General features: G+C 44.6%; 1 long non-coding RNA gene across 6 annotated transcripts in view; it reads left to right on the top strand.

Moving 5' to 3' along the window:
- Positions 1–19,641, top strand: part of LOC133380395 (uncharacterized) — a 74,920-nt gene that overhangs the window by 32,991 nt on the left and 22,288 nt on the right. For 3 of the 6 annotated variants that reach the window (XR_009761430.1, XR_009761431.1, XR_009761432.1), the window contains 2 exons: positions 3,347–3,548; positions 4,196–5,219. This is a non-coding gene — a long non-coding RNA (uncharacterized LOC133380395). Of the gene's footprint in view, positions 1–3,346; positions 3,549–4,195; positions 5,220–7,791; positions 7,929–19,641 lie in introns of those variants that run through there. The other 3 variants (XR_009761434.1, XR_009761433.1, XR_009761435.1) reach the window with 2 other exon arrangements.

Below are 19,641 nucleotides of genomic sequence, written 5' to 3'. Positions count from 1 at the left end.
AGTTTGTATGTGTTTGTTCCACTGTTGTGCTATAGTGCGAGAGTGCCCTTCCATTTTCAATAATCCACTAACATAGGGGAACCATTGCAGAACAACTAATGAAACAGAATGATGCGTGAACGATCCAGTATAAATCTGCCACTGATGCACTGTTGTAGCATCAATGACATGTTGTGAAATAAACCCACACCCGCACACAAAAACCAAGTCTGGAGGGGCCCTATGAGAGTATGTAGCTATTTAACCATTCCTGCATGGTTCTTTCATCATCAGCTCCCTCTTCCCCTGCTCACCTGGGGGTAAAAGTATAGTTCTGTCCACTACTGCAGGCAAGGCAGAATGGTGGGCAAAAGCACTATTGAAGAATGGAGTAGGGGAAGGAGGTACAGTGGTGATTTGTATGACTTTGAATATATCTTTAAAGGAGCAGTTAGGATCTCTGCTCTAGGATGCAATCTGGTACCCCATACTCTTGAACTATTCTTATCCCGCACTGCCTAAAATGTTATCAGAGTACAGTCTTCCCTACTCCTTGCTTGAGTACTACTACTTCTCTAGGAAACATATCTTTATGTTAGTTGCTACCAACATATGGATGAAGTGCTATCAGTGAGTGACTTCAAGGGATTATGGTGAAAAATGCAGCACAGAGCTTTGGGATGCATTCACATCATTTCAGTCAGCTGAGTCTCTTTGGGGTAAAATGTGGGGAATGCACTTCTCTATGTAATAAAGTATGTTTGAACAGTATACATTTTAGGGTCTGAATAATCTCCAACTGAATGTATCTCTTCACATCAGTTCCTGTGAATCCTTGTTCATATGTTAAAAACAGCAGTGACTTCTGTGGCACCTTGAAGGCCAACAAATTTATAACATAAGCTTTCGATTTATTTATTTATTTATTGCATTTGTATACCGCTCCATAGCCGAAGCTCTCTGGGTGTTTACAACAGTTAAAATATTAAAAACAAATATACAAATTTAAAAAACACATTTTTAAAAAGCAATTTAAAAATACATGCTAAAATGGCTGGGAGAAGAGGAAAGTCTTGACCTGGCGCCAAAAAGATAACAGTGTTGGCGCCAGGCGCACCTCGTCAACAAGATCATTCCATAATTTGGGGGCCACCACTGAGAAGGCCCTCTCCCTTGTTTCCAGACTCCCAGCTTCCCTCAGAGTAGGCACCCGGAGGAGGGTCTTGGATGTTGAGCATAGTGTACGGGTGGGTTCATGTCAGGAGAGGTATTCCATCAGGTATTGTGATCCCAAGCCATGTAAGGCTTTATAGGTTAAAACCAGCACCTTGAATTGAGCTCAGAAACATACAGGCAGCCAACGCAAGCAGGCCAGAATTGGTTTTATATGTTTGAACCATCTGGTCCCTGTTACCAATCTGGCCGCTGTATTTTGCACAAGCTGCAGTTTCCAAACCCTTTTCAAAGGCAGCCCCATGTAGAGTGCATTGCAGTAATCTAACTTGGAGTTTACCAGAGCATGGACAATTGCGACCAGGTTATCCCTGTCCAGATAGGGGAGTAGCTGGCCTACCGAAGGCACTCCGTGCCACCGAGGCTACCTGAGCCTCAAGTGACAGAGATGGTTCTAGGAGAACCCCCAAGCTACGAACCTGCTCCTTCAGGGGAAGTGCAACCCCATCCAGGACAGGTTGGACATCCACCATCCAGTCAGAAGAACCACCCACTAGCAGCATCTCAGTCTTGTCTGGATTGAGCCTCAGTTTATTAGCCCTCATCCAGTCCATTGTCGCAGCCAGGCACTGGTTCAGCACATTGGCAGTCTCACCTGAAGAAGATGAAAAGGAGAAATAGAGCTGCGTGTCATCAGCATACTGAGGGCAATGCACTCCAAAGCTCTGGATGACTGCACCCAACGGTTTCATGTAGATGTTGAATAGCATGGGGGACAGAACTGACCCCTGCGGAACCCCATATTGGAGAGTCCAGGGTGCCGAGCAATGTTCCCCAAGCACCACCTTCTGGAGCCGACCCACCAAGTAGGAGCAGAACCACCGCCATGCAGTCCCTCCCACTCCCAACTCAGCTAGTCTTCCCAAAAGGATACCATGCTTGATGGTATCGAAAGCCGCTGAGAGATCAAGGAGAATCAACAGAGTCACACTCCCCCTGTCTCTCTCCCGACAAAGGTCATCATACAGGGTGACCAAGGCTGTTTCCGTGCCAAAACCAGGCCTGAAACCCGACTGAAATGGATCCTTGGTGACCCAAGACTCTTTGTTGGTTCTGTTGCAACATTGCTACCCCCTCTGGAATTTTTTCATGTTGATATCCTAAGAATAATTTCTGACCTGTGATAAATGGGTGGAGAAGCAGTTCTCTACTTTCTGTGCTCCAAATCCATGTGCTTCATTGATAAGATTCTTGGGAGTCTGTCCTTGGAGAAAGAGAGAAATAAATGCTGATGACTAAAAATAGTAACTTCTTTGCTGTGTTGGAAACAGTTACAAACTAATGTGAACAGCTCTGGCAAAACCTTTGAATAACTATTTGGCTTGAGGTGGGGATGAGCTCATTCTGGGACTCTGCTGCTTTTGCTTTTCATGATATCTAGTATTGTGCCACTCAGCTGATCCACCTAAATGTGGGCTCCTCTACCTTTGAAATGCCAGATACACAAGGGAATGTATCTGAGCATGTGCAGAGAGCCTCTCACCCCTAACCAACCACAACTAGGTTATATTACTCCCAGGCAGGCTTCAGTGTTAGAAATTGGGAAATTGAGAAATTAAGATATACATTAGTTTGAAAAATTCAGCACTAATGAGATGCTTGGAGTGACAGAGAAGTCTGAGGGAGGTGAAATTGGTGCTCACTTCCCACATGAAGAATATTTTCTGTTCCCAATCCTGATGACAAATTGCTGTGTGCCACTGGTGCCCTGGGATGAATACTGGGAAAAAAATACCTGTGTTGTAGTTAGAAGGGAATGGTGTGTTTGTCTGACCAGGACCTGCTGTGCTTCTATGATCACCTGGCAGCCATACAGGGCCTAGCCACACACCTGAGCTAATGTGTTGGGGCTGTGTGCTCAATTGACCCATGCAGAATTCACCAAGTTGCAAAAACAGTCATGTGATTGTTTCATCCTGCGTCTAGGTCATTAATTGAGCCTTCTTTATCAGACCCCCCTCCAAACTGTGTTGGGTGTGGGCTGAGTTGCAAATCTAGGTATATGATTATGAGATCCCATCACCGTTCTACTTGTTCAGATCCATTCAGCTCATTTCCCTAACAAGCCAGCCTAGTTACATGAACCAATTCTGTTTCTTCCAACTTTGGCATTGCACTTTCTTGACACTTCCAGGAGGAAGACAAGGTGAGCAAGAATCTAGCTGTCAGTCTGGATCCTGAATCTACACCCAATACTCGAACTCTTCCACTGCAGAGGCTGTGGCTAACAGGAGTGGCAAAAGAGAATCTGGAGCCTGGGCATGTGCCATGACAAAGGAGAATGAGGGAAATGGATTTGGGGTAGGGAAGCAGATATCCCAGGATCTCCTAAAGAGGTGAGCTGCCCCTACCCACCCTTGAGCATTCTGTATAATTAAGTGTGGTAAAAAGAGCCACTTATAGAATCAGGATTCTTGGGTATAGAATCAGGATAGGATCTTTAGGTATTCACCCACAACAGAAATGAGGGCCTTTGTCTCTAGGGGCCTGTGTGCCTTTGGCTGCCCATCTGTGGGACCCCTGCCTCATCTGTTATGGTTGAGGGGGCACAGGCCTTCCATTTGCTCCTGGGATGGCCTGGTCCCCCTGGTGGATCCTTCATGGACCCAGTTCCTTAAGAACCAGGCAGGGCCCAGCTCAAGCTGCACGGGTGCCTGTAATTAAAGGCTCTAATTACAACCAGGCGCCCTCCCCTGTACACACATCTGCACACAATTTAATGCTGGCAACGGCAAAGCCACAAGGGACAGGAGTGTTTCTGGCACATGGTCCCGTCTGCAGCCCCCGCCTCTCTCTCTGGGCCCCAGCTTTGACTGCCAAGAGGGGATGGTGTGGTGGGAGGGCTTCTTGCCATTTTATAGGAACAGCAGTGGTTGTCAGACAATGAGCTAGAGAGCCCCCTGTCCGTCAGTCCCTCCCGAAGCTTCATAAGGCTGCCTAGGTCCTGGGTGCAGCATCTTTTTCTTTCTCGTTTGTATTTCAGGGGATTGGCAATAAACGCTTCCTGAGGATGGGAAGGGCAGCCAGGATGGGGCCCTGGACCAGATTTTATCTGCTGGGAATTTATTGGTAGACTCAGTTGTTTACTTTGTGTGCCCGGATTTTTAGTTTGTAAAGGGACAGCAAGGATCCTATTACTTTACAAACCAAACGTAGCTTGCCCCTCCCATCTTTGGATTTATTAATACTTTTCATGACTCCTCCTCTGATGGAGGTCATCAATATCCCCATTATACAAATGAGATGGCAGAAACAAGGCCAAGAGACAATGACTTGCTGAAACTTGCCCAATGAATTGTAAAACGAGGAAAGAATCGAACCCATCGCTTCTGCAGCCTAGTCCATCATTCCACCCGTTAGTGCTCTGAAATCTGTCTGATTGTTGACTGCTTGCTAGTGGGGTCTGCCTTCCTGCTGCACCCCTCAAAGCCAGGCCAACAGAGCCGTGGGGTTTTGCCCCTCTTACAGAGCAAGCCTATGCGTGTTTACTCAGAAGTAAGTCCCACTGAGTTCAAGGAAACATACACAGGATTCCAGGCAGCGATAGCTACTTTTGATATCATATTCTTCTTATGAGAGAGAAAAAGATGGGGGAGGGAGAGAGGTAGTTGCATTGTCCTCTGCAAAAGGATGACATATTTCACCAATGGGCCATAGAGATAATCCTAGGGGCAGTGTCTTCAGAAACTGCCCTGCTCTCTTTGATGGATTTAGCTGTCAATAGTCAGAGAGCAATTTTCTAGAAGCCACCTATTCCAAGACACTTCCCGTACAATATCAGGATCAACCCCAACCCATCTCCCCCCCGCCACTCTTTCCTCTGTTCTTTCTCTCCTCCCACCCCAACCTTCTGACCCATCTCCAGGTCCAGGCCCCATTAAGCACAAAGGCCCCTCTCCCTAGCCAGGGCTGACTAGTGTGTGAATTCCCTGCCCAGACGACCAGCTGAGGGAGTGGGGAGGGGGCTGTAATCCATGACGAATGGCTGCCCCTAGGTACTGAAAAGCTCCTGGGGCTGGAGGTTGCTGTCTGCTCCCCAAACAAAGCTGGGCGCGGGGAGAGTTGAGGGGGCGGGAGGGGCTCTCTCTCCATCTCCTGCTCATTGAGATGTCAAGCTGAAAAGCCCCCATTGTTCACCCGTCGCTCTCACCGGAGATGGGACCAACATGCCTTGCAACTCAATTTAGCAGTAGGGTTAGAGGGGGTGAGAGTGGGAGAACCCACCCCCCATATCTGCATGGAGCAAGTAAATAAACTGTCCCATAGGTCCTAGGCCCAACTTGAATATTCCTGCATGGGTGAAAGAGATTTAGCTGGACAGCAGTGCTAAACCTGTATTCATGGCAAAACTGTGTATTGGAACATTGCATTTGCTATCATTGTGCAAACCTGGCTACTCACTAGAAATAGCAGTTAGGAGGCTGCAAGTCTTTTAACTGAGGCAACTCACTGGGAACGTATCTAATCATGCCAATATTATGAGAACTTGCTGGCTGCCAGTTTATATCTGAGCTGGTGCTGACCTTTAAGGCTCTAAATGGCTTGGGCACCAGAAACTATAGAAATACTCCCATATCAGCCTGCCGAAAGGCTGAGATCAGCTGCTGCTGTTCTCCTTCTGCCTCCCCCACCTGAATTTCCATTAAAGGAGAGGTGTGGGTAATGACCAAGAAGAAGGCATTTTTCAGCTAGAGTGCCTCATTAGTGGAACTTCCTCCCTCAGGAGACTTGCCTAGTGTCCACCTTATTTTCCCTTTTTTAAAACCAGGAAATAACTTATTTCTCCAGGCCTTTTAGATATTTTAGTTCTCAGGCTGCTGTTTTAATAATAATACATTGCCTTACTGTTTTTATGGTAATTTTATTTTGATAAAATACATTTTGTAAGCAGTCTTTTGTAAAGGGTGGTTTATAAATGTTCTGTTTCTCAATACATACATACATATCCCACCCTGTAACACAGGGAGCCTGTGGCCCTCCAGATGTTGCTGGACTACAACTCCTCTCCCCCATCCCTAATCATTGGTTATGTAGGCTGGGGCTGGTGGGTGCTGGAGTCCAACATCTGGAGGGACACAGATTCCCCATCCTTGCTGTAACTTCCAGTGACAAGAATGCTGATTAAAATCAGGAAGCTTGTACCAAATGTTAAGAGGAGGAGCATAGGAGAGGTTAAACTCTGAGATGCTCCCTGTTTTAATGTAGCAAATACAGGAAATATAGAGGAATGCACTGTCAACTGATCAGAGACTGTACATAATTTTTCTTTTAAAAAGTGATGAAGAGAAATCAATATTTGATGTCCTGTAGCTCAAGAGTTCAAAAAATGCAACTGTTCATATCTTTTGGGTTGGGTATCACATTATCCCTCCACTAGGGTTGCCAGGTCAGAAGCATCCCAAAACTTGAGATTTTAGGGGCCGGCCCGAGTGATGTCATTAAGCATGATACATTAAGCATCAATCACAGTTGCTTGGAGTGTACAATTAAAAAATATCTGACTGGAAATTAAGCTAGTAGAAAGGAAGGTGGAAGGCATACAATGACGTGTAGAAAAAAGGAGGGGTGCGAACCCTGAATGCCAAAGGAGGGAGTATCAATATGTTTATTGTATATTTTCTTAGAAGAAGTAGCTTATAATATAAAATGCCCAACGCGTTTCAGCCCATCAAGGGCTTTCATCAGGGGATGATAGTTGCTAATGATTAGAGAATTTACTTGATTGCTCCAGTATAGTAATTTCGCACCTGTATATAGAGTTTTTAGCAACTATCATCCCCTGATGAAAGCCCTTGATGGGCTGAAACGCGTTGGGCATTTTATATTATAAGCTACTTCTTCTAAGAAAATATACAATAAACATATTGATACTCCCTCCTTTGGCATTCAGGGTTCACACCCCTCCTTGGAAATTAAGCTAGACATCTTAGCTAAAAGATGGAGCATGGGTAGTGAACATTTAATCTAGCCTACTTGCTTTCGGCAAGAAGGGTTTAAGTGCCTTCAGGCAAGGCCAGTCACCAGAAGGCCACTGTAGGAAGAAAGGAGCCTAGTGTTATGGAAATGTTAGATGGGAGCATTCGGGAGTAAAGATGGATGCCTGAAGACTTCAATTCTAAACACACTAAGGGACTAAGCCCCATAGAACTCAACAGGACTTACTTTTGAGTAGATATAGTTTGGATTGTGCTGTTGGTAAAGGTTGACTAGGGATCCTCTGCAAAGACATCCATATCCAAGCAGGGTTGGCAACCCCCTGCCTGGAATGCCCTGCCCTTATCTGTTAATGTGGCTGCTCCAAACGTCTTTACAGATTTGACCCTTCACTTCAGAAAGAGGTCTGAGAAATGAGTAAGAGTAAGAAGATTCTCTACCCTTTCTGTCTGCATAGATGCCCTCATCCTTCCCCTGCGCCCAGCAGAAACTCTGGGCCAGGTGGAACACAGTGTCATCTCATAGAGGATACCCTCCCCTTTCCTGGGGTATATGATTTGTCCTGGCCTATAGCAGATTTTGGGGTGGACACCCCCAGTTACTTATTTTTTCCTGTTTTTTCCCCTCTGCTTTGGTTTTGCATAGATGCCCTCATCCATGCACTGCGCCCAACAGAAGCTCTGGGCCAGGCGGGACGCAGTGGCATCTCATAGAGGACACCCTCCCCTTTCCTGGAGTGTATGATTTGTCCTGGCCCAGAGCAGACTTTGGGGTGGGCACCCCCAGGTACTTATTTTTTCCTGTATGTTTTGGTCTGCTTTGATTTTGCATAGATGCCCTCCTCTGTGCCCTGCTCCCAGCAGAAGCTCTGGGCCAGGCGGGACACAGTGGCATCTCGTAGAGGACGCCCTCCCCTTTCGTGGGGTATATGATTTGTCCTGGTCCAGAGCAGATTTGGGGGTGGGCACCCCCAGTTACTTATTTTTTATGATTTTATGACATCATTATGTATTTATGATAATATCAGAAGCCTGATTATTTTCTTTACATAAATGTATTGTTATTCTTGACGGGGAGAGTCCCCGATCACAGTGATATATCATACAGAGTACCCCAACATATATTTTGGGGTTCAGAGACATGTTAAGTTTGGTTTGAAGTTGCTGTAGTTGTCAACTCTTCTTCTTTTTTAGTGTTTTGAACTTTCAAGCAAATAAGGAACTGGGAACTAGGAACCAACTTCAGTGTCGTATCAGTTAAATAGATTAAACAGTTGCAGGGGGGCAGCTGACATTTTGGTGTATATCTCAGGAACCAGACCACCTAGAAACGTCACTTTTTTAAAAATTGAAGCTGGAGATTAAGGGGTGCTAGTCGGAGAGCCAGAGGGCCCCTCCAAAAACCAGAGACTCCGGCCAAAAAACGGAGACTTGGTAACCCTACCCTCCACACATGTGCATGCACTAGAGATTCCAAGTCTCTGGTTTTTGCCCAGAGAGTCTGGTTTTTGGGGGTCCTCTCTGGGTCTCCGGGTGAGTCACCTTAATCTCTGGACTCTTCACTTTCATTAAAAAAATATTAAGTTTCTAGGTGGTCTGGTTCAAAAGATATAAATCAAGATGTCAGCCCCCCCCCCACAACTTCTGTTAGTACCGGCTGCACTAATCCCTGCCCTTTCAAGTTTTTAGCCAATAAGTGAAATCAGTGTTGTGATTGACAATAGCAATAGCTAAACCCCATTTGAAGTTCTGATAACAGTTTCCTGTTCTTGCTTCACATCAGGAATTCAGGAAATATATAGCTTTCAGCAGCATAAAGAGTACTTTCTCTGTGCAGGATTGGGACTTGCTTCTGAGTAAACATTGCACTACAACACAAGATCACAGCAGGATCTTGGTAGGCATAAAAGTGTACATGCAGGGGTTTTTTAATTACTTGCAAAAATGGCATATTATACTTTTTATCTTTCCAATAATTTTTGAAAATAAGTTTTTAAAAGTGTACATGCTGCAGTGTTATACTTTTCTAATTAAGGAGTCAAACAAGTTTAAATTTTACTGGACTGTTGAAGAGGGCAGTTTATTTGTCTTATTCATAACCTGTTTTGAAAACCTTCCCAATACAGTATTAAGTTTTTCTGGGAGTAAAGTCAGTGGTGTACCTAACATATTTGACACCCAGAGCAGATCATTTTTTAATACCCTCCTCCTCTATACGACAAAATTATTTTCAGTAATAATCATGAAATAAAAGAAATAATAAATAAGTGTTGGTGAATGTTAAAGAATCACCCTCCTCCCAAAAGGCAAATGTGAAAACTTTGCAAAGAGGCTTAGGCATGTTTTCTGCTTTAAGAATTCGCTATATAGTTTACTTACAGTACAATTACTCTGACCTAAGTGTGTTTAATAGGGCTTATATCCAGTAAGTGAGTATAGGATGGAAGACTAGGCCTTGATTTGGGTTGGCATTGGGGGGTGAAAACAGGATTCTTGTGCCTTTAACAGCTGTATGGCAGGCAAAAATTCATCAGGTCAAAACTTTTCTAGTATGCATATATAATTATTATGGGAAAAGCTTCACCATGACTGCTCTCTAATTTTGTGTTATATCACACCCTCCCCATGGCAGCCATTTTATGACTGGTGCCCTCAACACTGTCTCAAAATTTGAAATGTGACCTCTGGTCTGAAAAGGCTGGCAACCCCTGAATTATAGTTTGCATGTGAAAAATAACTTTCCTTTAAATCAGTAAGGGTGGGGGTTAGCGTTGAGGGATAAGGGGCCCTTGCTCCCATCATCTCACTCTGGAGTCACTTAACACCAACATTGATAATTATACAATATGTGTGTATACAATGCTATAAGTAAAGCAGGCATTGCAAAACAATCAACAAAACCTGTCCACAATAAAATCTACACCTGCCAGACCTCAAAAATCCTTACTGATCTTACTCCAATAGCTGTAGAGGGTTGCTGAAATAAATAAGTCTTTCAACTTCTTTTTGAAAACCAGAAGTGGGGGGCTTTGGCAAATGAAGGAGACCCTGCAAAGATGGAGCAAAGCTAGAAATGGCCCAACTTCATACTCTAAGAGAGTAATCCAATCATTCAAATAAACATGCTTCCAGCGGCAGCGAGGTACACATGAAGCGGCACCCCGGGCGCCCACTGCCCCCCCCCGCAGAGAAGGCGAGCCCCACCAAGACAGGCATCAGCATGCCGGCTAGGCGTGGGGCTCATTTACTGCGTGCAGGGCTGGCTCAGCATGGGAGTCGGGTACCGGACCCTGGAGAGATTTGCAAATAGCTCGAATAAGTTTTTCTTGAAGGGATGCAGAAGCTCCAGAGCTCTGGTCACTTTTCTTGGCGGAGACAAAAGTACAGAACAAAGTGACAGGGTTTACCACACCCTGAAGGGAAACAAAACTCAGAGCGTGTCTGCAGAGTGGCTCGCACACTCTTAAAAGACTGAGCTGGGTAAGGTGCAGGGAGGGAGGGAGGGAGGGATAGGTGGGGCAACTTCTTGCACTGGTTGGTTGCAAGCCCGCGTGATGCTCTACAGGCCCTGGCAGAATTAAGGGCCAGCTGCGAAGGGAGAAGAGGAGGGGGTAAAAGAAGGTGGGAAGTCTCTTTATTGGTTGCCGGTAAGGGCTAGAAAGACAGAAGTGCGCAAGGTACGCCAGTGCTCTGTACCCAGGTAGAAGCCTGTGCCTGGGTTCAGTGCTCTTGAGAAAGAGTCTACCCTGGTACCCTGAAGCAGACAATGCACCCCCTTATTGCCTGCACCTGGGGCAAACCGCTCCCACCACTTCGCCCTTGGTACGCCACTGAGTAAAGCTGCAGTGCTAATTCCACATACCTGGGAGTTAACCCCACTGAATTCAGTAGGACTTACTTTTGAGTAGACATGGTTATGATTGTGCTGAAAATCAATGAGACCTTTGAGTGAACATAGAAAATAATTGTGTTGGACTTCCGGGAAGGATTGCTTCGCTTGTGCCTGCCTCTGAGACGAGCTCTCGTCTCAGAGGAAGCTTTTTCAGTTTTAAAACCAGCCAAAAGGTTTTTTTTGACTGGTAAAAACTTTCTCCCAGGCAAGGGAGAAACGAAGAGATCATCCACAAGCTTCGTTGTGTTTGTTGGGGGACTTGAATTCATTAGGATTGCCTATGAACGAAGGACCAGCCAGCAACATTGGACGGAGCCAAGGAATTTCAAGCAAGCTCAAACTGATTAAGCGAGACGTTTTTCTTTTCTTCAGAGAAAAACAGATTCTAACAGGCAAGCATTCTTCTTTCTATCCTTATCATTTGGCTTAAATTGTTGCAGTAAAGAGATTTGTTAAAAGAATCAGCAGTAAAGAATCCCTGGGTGAGTTATAACTTTTCTCTTTTATACACGGAATTAAGGCGGAAGGAAATCGAAATAGCTTATCTTTGTTTTTATTGCAAAAAGCTGGCCTGGAATTGAGAATTATAAAGATACAAACGGATGAGAGATATCTAATCTGAGGAGAAAAAATTTGATTTATATGAACTTTTGAGTATTATATGTCTGGGACTATTTTTTCTGGTCTACTTCATTTTGACGAATCTGCTTGTTCTTTATGCCACTAACTATTTGGAAGCTGTGAACTAAATTTGTTTTGCATTCTTGGACACATAAGAGATAAGGCAGTTTGTGCTGTCTACATTATGATGTCATCAGGTTTGGAATATTAACTCCTTTGTTGCTGGAAAAAGAAATAAATTGCTCTTTGCTTGGGAATAGTGCTATATTGGAAATTGAAGGGTTTTTTTTTTCCTTCTTGGTTTTAAAAATGACAATTAAGAAAGTGGCTGAGACCCTGGAAGTACCGTATATTCCGGCGTATAAGACGACTGGGCGTATAAGACAACCCCCAACTTTTGAGAAGATTTTCCTGGGTTAAAAAGTCATCTTATACGCCGGAATAACAGCCCCCCAACCACAGCCACAACTCTTCAACCCGCTTGCCCCATAGCAACCCGCCCCCAGCCGCAAGAAAGACCCTGATCCCCATTTAAAAAGCCAGCGTCCCTCTCCCCTTTCTTCCCTGTGTGGCCAGCGCCCCCTCGCCCCATAGCCCGCACCGACCTTTGCCCACCAAGAAGTGGATGTCGCTGAGCACCTCGTTCTTGAAGAGGAAGGCGAAGCGCTCCTGCACCGTCGGCTTTGTCGCCTGCCAGTTGTAGGCCGGCTCCCGCGGCGCCAGCAGGCCGGAGGCGGCGGCGGCGGCGGAGGGCGCCGAGGAGGAGGCCGCAGGGGCAGCTGTCGGCAGCGGGTTCCCACCTCCGCCGCCTCCCGCTGCTGCTGCTGCTGCCGCCGCCCGGTGGTTGTGCGTCAGCGGAGGCGCCGGCGCGGCCTGCGGCGGCGAGAGCAGCGAAAGCGGTGCACCGTTGGCTGCCCGAGGAGGAGCAGCCGCCGCTGCCGCAGCCCCGTCACTCGCCTGAGCAGCCGCGGGCGGAGGAGCAGCAGCAGTGGCGGGAGGCGGCGCAGGCGAGGCCGGCACGGAGGAGAAGGACGCGGGGAGGCTGCTGCTGCTGCTGCTCCCCACCCCGGCCGCCATTTTGCAGTGGAGGAGGCCGCGCAGGAGATGGCGGGGATGGAGGAGCAATGGGGATTCCCCTCAGGGGAGGGGACGCCGGGCCAGGCTGCAAGCAGGAGAAATACTATATTCTGGCGTATAAGACGACACCCGGCGTATAAGACGACCCCCAACTTTTGTGAAGATTTTCCTGGGTTAAAAAGTCGTCTTATACGCCGGAATATACGGTAAATATGTTTCAGAAAATAATGGATGAGATTGAGATAACGAAACAAGAACTTAGACATGGCAAACAAGAGTTGAAAATTGAATTTGGCAAAATGAAGCAGGAGCTGAAAGAAATAGGGGATTTTATGAGAGAGGAGGTTGATGAGATCAGAGATATAACTAGACAAGCAATAGAAAAAGAAAGAAAAATTAAAGGGAAGATGCAAGTCCTGGAGATTGGAACAGATATATCAAATGTGGAACTGGAAAAAGATTTGGAGTTTATGGACCTTAGAGATAAAGATTACTGTTTGGAATTCAGCGTTGTCCCTGAAGAAATTGATGAAGATATCAGAGATAAAGCTATCAATGTTTTGAAAAAATTTCTGGACTGGAATGATGTGATGGAGCTTGAAATAGAGAAAATTTATAGAATTAATTACAGATATGTGACAATGGAAAAACTCTCAAGAGATGTGCTAGTGCATTCCGTAAAAAAGAGGAACAGAGATATGACTTTACAACAACATTTCAGTAACACATTCAGAATTGATGGCAAGGAAATATTTGTGAGGAAGGAAATTCCCATCAGACTCTTATTATATGACTATGACAGCAAGATTATTATGGATGCAAAGATGGAAGATGGAATTAACACTGATAATGGAAGAATGGCTATTGAAATTACTGGACCTAGCAGACTTGATGAGATGGATTAATCGACATGTTTATTTGGAGAAAAATCGATGGATATATTTCTCAAGGACTGGAAACCTCTCTTTGACTTTTTGTGGAAAGAATAAAGTGATGTTAATGAGATTTGATGATTAATTAAGATAACTACTGGAGGAAAGTGATTTTGTAATATATTAAGAGACAGGTTTGTTATATATTATAGACCTATAACTGATCTGCGACAAATAGGAAGTCAACATTTTATTTTATTGTATTAGTTATTAATTTGTTTTTGTTTTGTTTTGTTTTGTTTTTTGAAACTTTGAATAAAAAATTAATGAGAAAAAAAAAGAAAATAATTGTGTTGTAAATCTTTCTCTCCCCCAATGATGTTTAAAAAAAAAAAAAAGCAGTTAGGCAGGACTTACTTAGGTGTCATTGCTTTTATTTGGCAGGAAACTAATACTTAAAAAAAAAAAGTTCTGCAATGGCCAACTGATTTTGACAATAAACTATTACAAGTAGGGTTGCCAGGTTCTTGGCCTGAGACTGATCCTGTATCTTTAGGAGAAGAGAAAGTCAGCACAGTGCAGGTGTTCTTGCAACTCTGTAATGGGAAAAACCACAAGGTGGAATTCTCCCTGCCCCCTCCACAACTTTTAAAGATACAGAAGACCTCTTGGAGGCCAGGCCTGGCAACCAAGAGGTCTTCTGTATCTTTAAAAGTTGTGCAGGGGGAGGGGAGAATTTCACTTTGTGGTTTTTCCCATTACAGAGTTGTAAGAACACCTGCACTTGGCTGACTTTCTCTTCTCCTAAAGATACAGGATCAGTCTCAGGCCATGGACCTGGCAACCCTAATTACAAGGGATGTATGCATTTTTACATCTCCAGTGTGTGTGTATATGGAATATTTCCAACAACCCTGTGAGGTAGGGCTGGAAACCAAGGCAACTCACAACAAGAAATAAAGCCATTTAAAATCCAATAACCATAAAACAAATATAAAACAGTTGCAAAACAGCTTAAAGTGGCATGATTATTAATTTTGGATTGGGTGAGTGAAGTTGCTTATCATTGAATTGCAGTCCTGTGCATGCTTCCCTGTCTTGAGTAAGCCCCATTGAATACATTGGGATTTAATTCTAAGTAAACATGCATAGGATTGCACTATAAATATCTTTACAGGTTGTGTAAATAATAAACATCTTTGACATTCAAGCTTATATATTTATTATTTTATTTATTTATTTATTTATTTATTGCATTTGTATACCGCCCCATAGCTGGGCAGTTTACAACAATTAAATATTTCTTCATACTATGTCTTGATATGTATCTGATTGCACGCTATGGTTGTAAATTATTATTTAGAAATTATTATTTCCTCTACATTTTAAGTATGCCCTTCTTCCTTGGGGTGGTCATGTTCCCCCTTTGTTGTTTTCACCCTGAGGGGCAGATTAGGCTGAGATATGGTGTGTAGCCCGTGGTCATCCAGTAAACTTTGTAGCTGATTCCCATTTTAAAATTTAATTAAAATTATTTATACGCAGGCAAAGTTTATAAAGTAATGTGGATCCACATAATAGATTTAAAGCATATCCAACTTGCATTTGTATACCGCCCCATAGCTGGGCAGTTTACAACAATTAAATATTTCTTCATACTATGTCTTGATATATATCTGATTGCACGCTATGGTTGTAAATTATTATTTAGAAATTATTATTTCCTCTACATTTTAAGTATGCCCTTCTTCCTTGGGGTGGTCATGTTCCCCCTTTGTTGTTTTCACCCTGAGGGGCAGATTAGGCTGAGATATGGTGTGTAGCCCGTGGTCATCCAGTAAACTTTGTAGCTGATTCCCATTTTAAAATTTAATTAAAATTATTTATACACAGGCAAAGTTTATAAAGTAATGCGGATCCACATAATAGATTTAAAGCATATCCAACTTGTGTTTAAAGCACCTGACTTCCCCCAAAGAATCTTGGGAAATGTAGTTTCCCCCTCACAGTTATAGTTCCCACCACCCGTAACAAACTACAGTTCCCAGGATTTTGTGGTAGGATTCATGTGCTTCAAATGTATGTTAAATGTGCTTTAAATGCATGGTGTGGATCTGCCCTAGTATGTTGTGCATTCATTAAAAAAGGTAAAGGTGTCCCCGCACTTATAGTGTGAGTCATTTCCGACTCTTAAGGTGATGTCTTGCGTCATTTACTAGGCAGACCGTATATATGGGGTGGGATTGCTAGTTCCTTTCCTGGCCTTTCTTTACCTCCCAGCATATGCCGGGTACTCATTTTACCGACCACAGATGGATGGAAGGCTGAGTGGACCTTGACCCCTTTTACCGGAGATTTGACTTCCTCCTTCCGTTGGAATCAAACTCCGGCCGTGAGCAGAGCTTCGGCTGCGTTACCGTCGCTTACCACTCTGCACCACAGAGGGCACAAGGGAGCTCAGCTCCTCCTGATAGCTCCACACTGGCTGCGTAGCCCGTGGTTCTCGGACCTCCTCTCACTGTCAGTCGCAGACCCCTGGACACTGCCTGTCAGGCCGGATCTACTCTCTCAGGGACCGATCTGGCACCCAGACCCAGCCTGGCTGAGTTTGACAGCCTGGCGTTTGAACGGAGGCAACTGAGGGCTGCTGGCTTACCCCCAGGCATGGTGGACACCATCTTAGCTTCTAGAAGACCGTTGACGATGCGTATACACCAGAGTACTTGGCGGGCCTTTTCCAGCTGGTGCACCTCCAAGGGTGTCTTTCCCTCTCAGGCCACTGTGCAGCGGATGTTGCAGTTCCTCTATAGAGGGCTCAGAATGGGTCTGAGACCGAACACTTTGCGTCATCATGCCTCCATTATCTCATCTATCCTGTCCGTCTCTTCATTGGCCGTTCCTGTGGGTTCTCAGCCCCTCATCAAATGCTTTCTGAAAGGAGCCGTACGCCTTTCTCGGCCTGTGTGTCACCACTTTCCCTCCTGGAGTCTCTTGAAGGTCCTGAAAGCCCTACAGCACCCTCCATTTCAACCTCTTGCGTCTGTCCCCCTCCGACTGTTCTCCTTCAAGGTCCTGTTCCTGGTCGCTATAACATCGGCGAGAAGAGTCTCAGAGCTGGGAGCCTTGTCATTGGCACGCCATCTCTGCATCTTTCATAAGGACTCTGTGGTGTTGCAGCCAGACCCATCCTTCTGTCCCAAGATCAACTCAGCGTTTCACTGTAACCAGGACATTGTTCCTCCATCATTCTGTCTGAGGCCAGTCCATCCATTAGAGAAGGCCTGGCATTCACTAGATGTTCGCAGAGCTCTCAAAATCTACCTCTCTCGCACCCAAGACATCAGACTCTCTGAGTCATTATTCGTATCCTTTCATCCTAGGACCTTGGGGAAAAAGGTTTCCAAATCCACGTTGTCCTGTTGGTTGCGGGCTTGTATTGCTCTGGCTTATGAGTCCCTTAACCTCCCTGTGCTGACTAACATAACGACCCATTCCACCAGATCAGCAGCCCCTGCGGCTGCCTTCGCAACCAACGCACCCCTTGCAGATATTTGTAGAGCTGCGGTTTGGTCTACCCCAAATTCTTTTGTGAAACATTATAAGATTGACCGCTACGCTTCTACTGATGCCTCCTTTGGGAGGCGTGTCCTGCAACACATCCTTTATGATAAGTAATCAGTTGGTGGTCCCTCCCTATTGGGGGGCTGCTTTGGTACATCCCACCTGATGGCAGGCTACCTCTGGAAAATGGTCCATTGGCCTCACCTGAAGGGTGATTTTCACAGGTAGACTGCCATCAGGGCCCTCCCTGTTGGAGGAGATCTGGATGTTCTGTTCCACCTTTTATATTCTGGCTGTTGTGAGCTTTCTTTTTCTGCACTGTTTAGTTACGTCAAAACCTTTACGACTCTGTTGCACTGCATATGGCTCTCTGTTGTTACCAGGGACATTGTCTCTATTTTCCTTGCTGCTGGGCCTGTGGGCCTTTTGTTCTTTTCAGATGTGCCACTTCGGACTCATTGCGAATGAAACTGGAGTGCCTCAGGTTTTGACTACAGTGCATTTTTGCCTTCGGACGCTAGATGGAAAAAGAAACATTTTAAAAGATAATTTTTAAACAGGGCTGTAGCTCAGTGATAGAACATACGCTTTGCATGCAAAGGTCCAAAGTTCAATCTCTGGAAGAGACTATTGCCTGAAATCCTGGAGAGCCAATGTTAGTCCATGTTATCAGTACTGAGCTAGATGGTACCAAATGGCCTGACTCGGTATAAAAGGGGAAAGACATCCAAGGGCCACAGTGACTCCAACATTTATTTATGTATTTAATTTAAAAAAAGTATATACTGCTTTATTGTAAAAAGCCTCAAAGCAGTTTATAGAATAAATTAAAACAATAAAATTATTAGCAAAAACAGTTAAAGATGGTATTTAAAAACATTCAAAAATAATAAAACCAACCATGAGTTAAAAACATAAAATACATAATAGCTGCTACATGGGCTTGCCTAAACAAAAATGTTTTTAGCAGGTGCCAAAATAAGTACAATGAAGGCACCTACCTAACGTAAATAGGCAGAAAGTTCCAAAGCATAGGTGCTGCCACACTAAAGGATCGATTTCTTACAAGAGCAGAACGAGTACTACGTGGCACCCGCAACATGAAAAGCACACCTTGAACTTGGCTTGGTAGCAAATTGACACCCAGTGCAGATTTCAGAGCAGAAGTATTATGTGCTGATAGGGTGTCACTCATGTCAGCAATCATGCCGCAGAATTCTGCACTAACTGCAGCACCCGGGTCAGGTTGTGCTGCATGGGGATTTCTATGACCTTGGCTGACTGGATGCCAGGATTTTTTTAGTTAGGAACTCCGACTGCTTGTGGGATGCTGAGTTTTCTGTCTTACTCATAGGAATCTTGTTGTGGTTGGTATGGTATTGCATTTAGGAAATCATCACTGCCTTTTTCTTTTTCTATTTGCATTTCATTTACCTCTGACCTTACTCCCTTACATCCATAGAAGCAACAACAGTGGTTCCATGTGCTCAGCTCAACCTCCTTAAACCCACTAATGATGCACATTGTTATTTGCATGATGGTTTGTTTCTTGCCCAATATGGTAAAAGAGAATTCACATACAGGGAAGTGTGGCTTCAATTGCTGTTGTTCCCAATTTATTCCCTGCAAAGGTAGACCAAACCATGTGTGTTTTCTCTGTGTCAATTAATGCTCACTGGAATTGAATTGGCTGTCAAAGTGAATTTATAGCAGCCCTCAGAGTAGGCAGGAAAGAGTAGAGAATCTTCTTCACTCTTACTCATTTCTCAAACCTCTCTCTGCAGTGAAGGTTTAAGTCTGCAAAAAAGTTTGGAGTAGCCATGTTGAAAGGCAGGCAGGGCATTGCAGGCAGGGAGTTGCCAACCCTGCTTTGATATGGATATTGTTGCAGAGGATCTCTAGTCTTACCAACAGCACAATCCTAACAATATCTACTCAGAAGTAAGTCATGTTGAGTTCTATGGGGCTTAGTCCCTTAGTGTGTTTAGAATTGCAGCCTTCAGGGGCATCCATCTTTACTCCTGAGTGCTCCCATCTAACATCTCCACAACATTAGGCTCCCTTCTTCCTACAGTGGCTTTCTGGTGACTGGCCTGGCCTGAGGGCACTTAAACCCTTCTTCCCAGAAGCACGTAGGCTAGATTAAATATTCCCTACCCAAGATCTCTAAGCAGGTGAGAATGAATGATCCCGTCACTTCAGCTGGATCTAGAAGCACTAATTTAGCTAAGATTTCTATTTTAATTTCCAATCGGATAAATTTTTTTTGTTTGAGTGGTATGGTCCAAGCAACTGTGGTTGATGCTTAATGTATCATGCTTAATGACATTGGTATGGACCGCCCCTGAAATCTCAGAGTTTGGGATGCTTCTGACCTGGCAACCCTAGCGTGCACACATGCACACACAGATACCTTTGATCAATCCTTTTTATAAATAATATACAACAGTATTCATAATGGTGTATCTAACAA

The sequence above is a fragment of the Rhineura floridana genome, chromosome 3, assembly GCF_030035675.1.
Source record: "Rhineura floridana isolate rRhiFlo1 chromosome 3, rRhiFlo1.hap2, whole genome shotgun sequence".
NCBI lineage: Eukaryota > Metazoa > Chordata > Lepidosauria > Squamata > Rhineuridae > Rhineura > Rhineura floridana.
The sequence above is the reverse complement of the archived record's forward strand: the minus strand, read 5'-3'. Positions and strand labels throughout refer to the sequence as shown.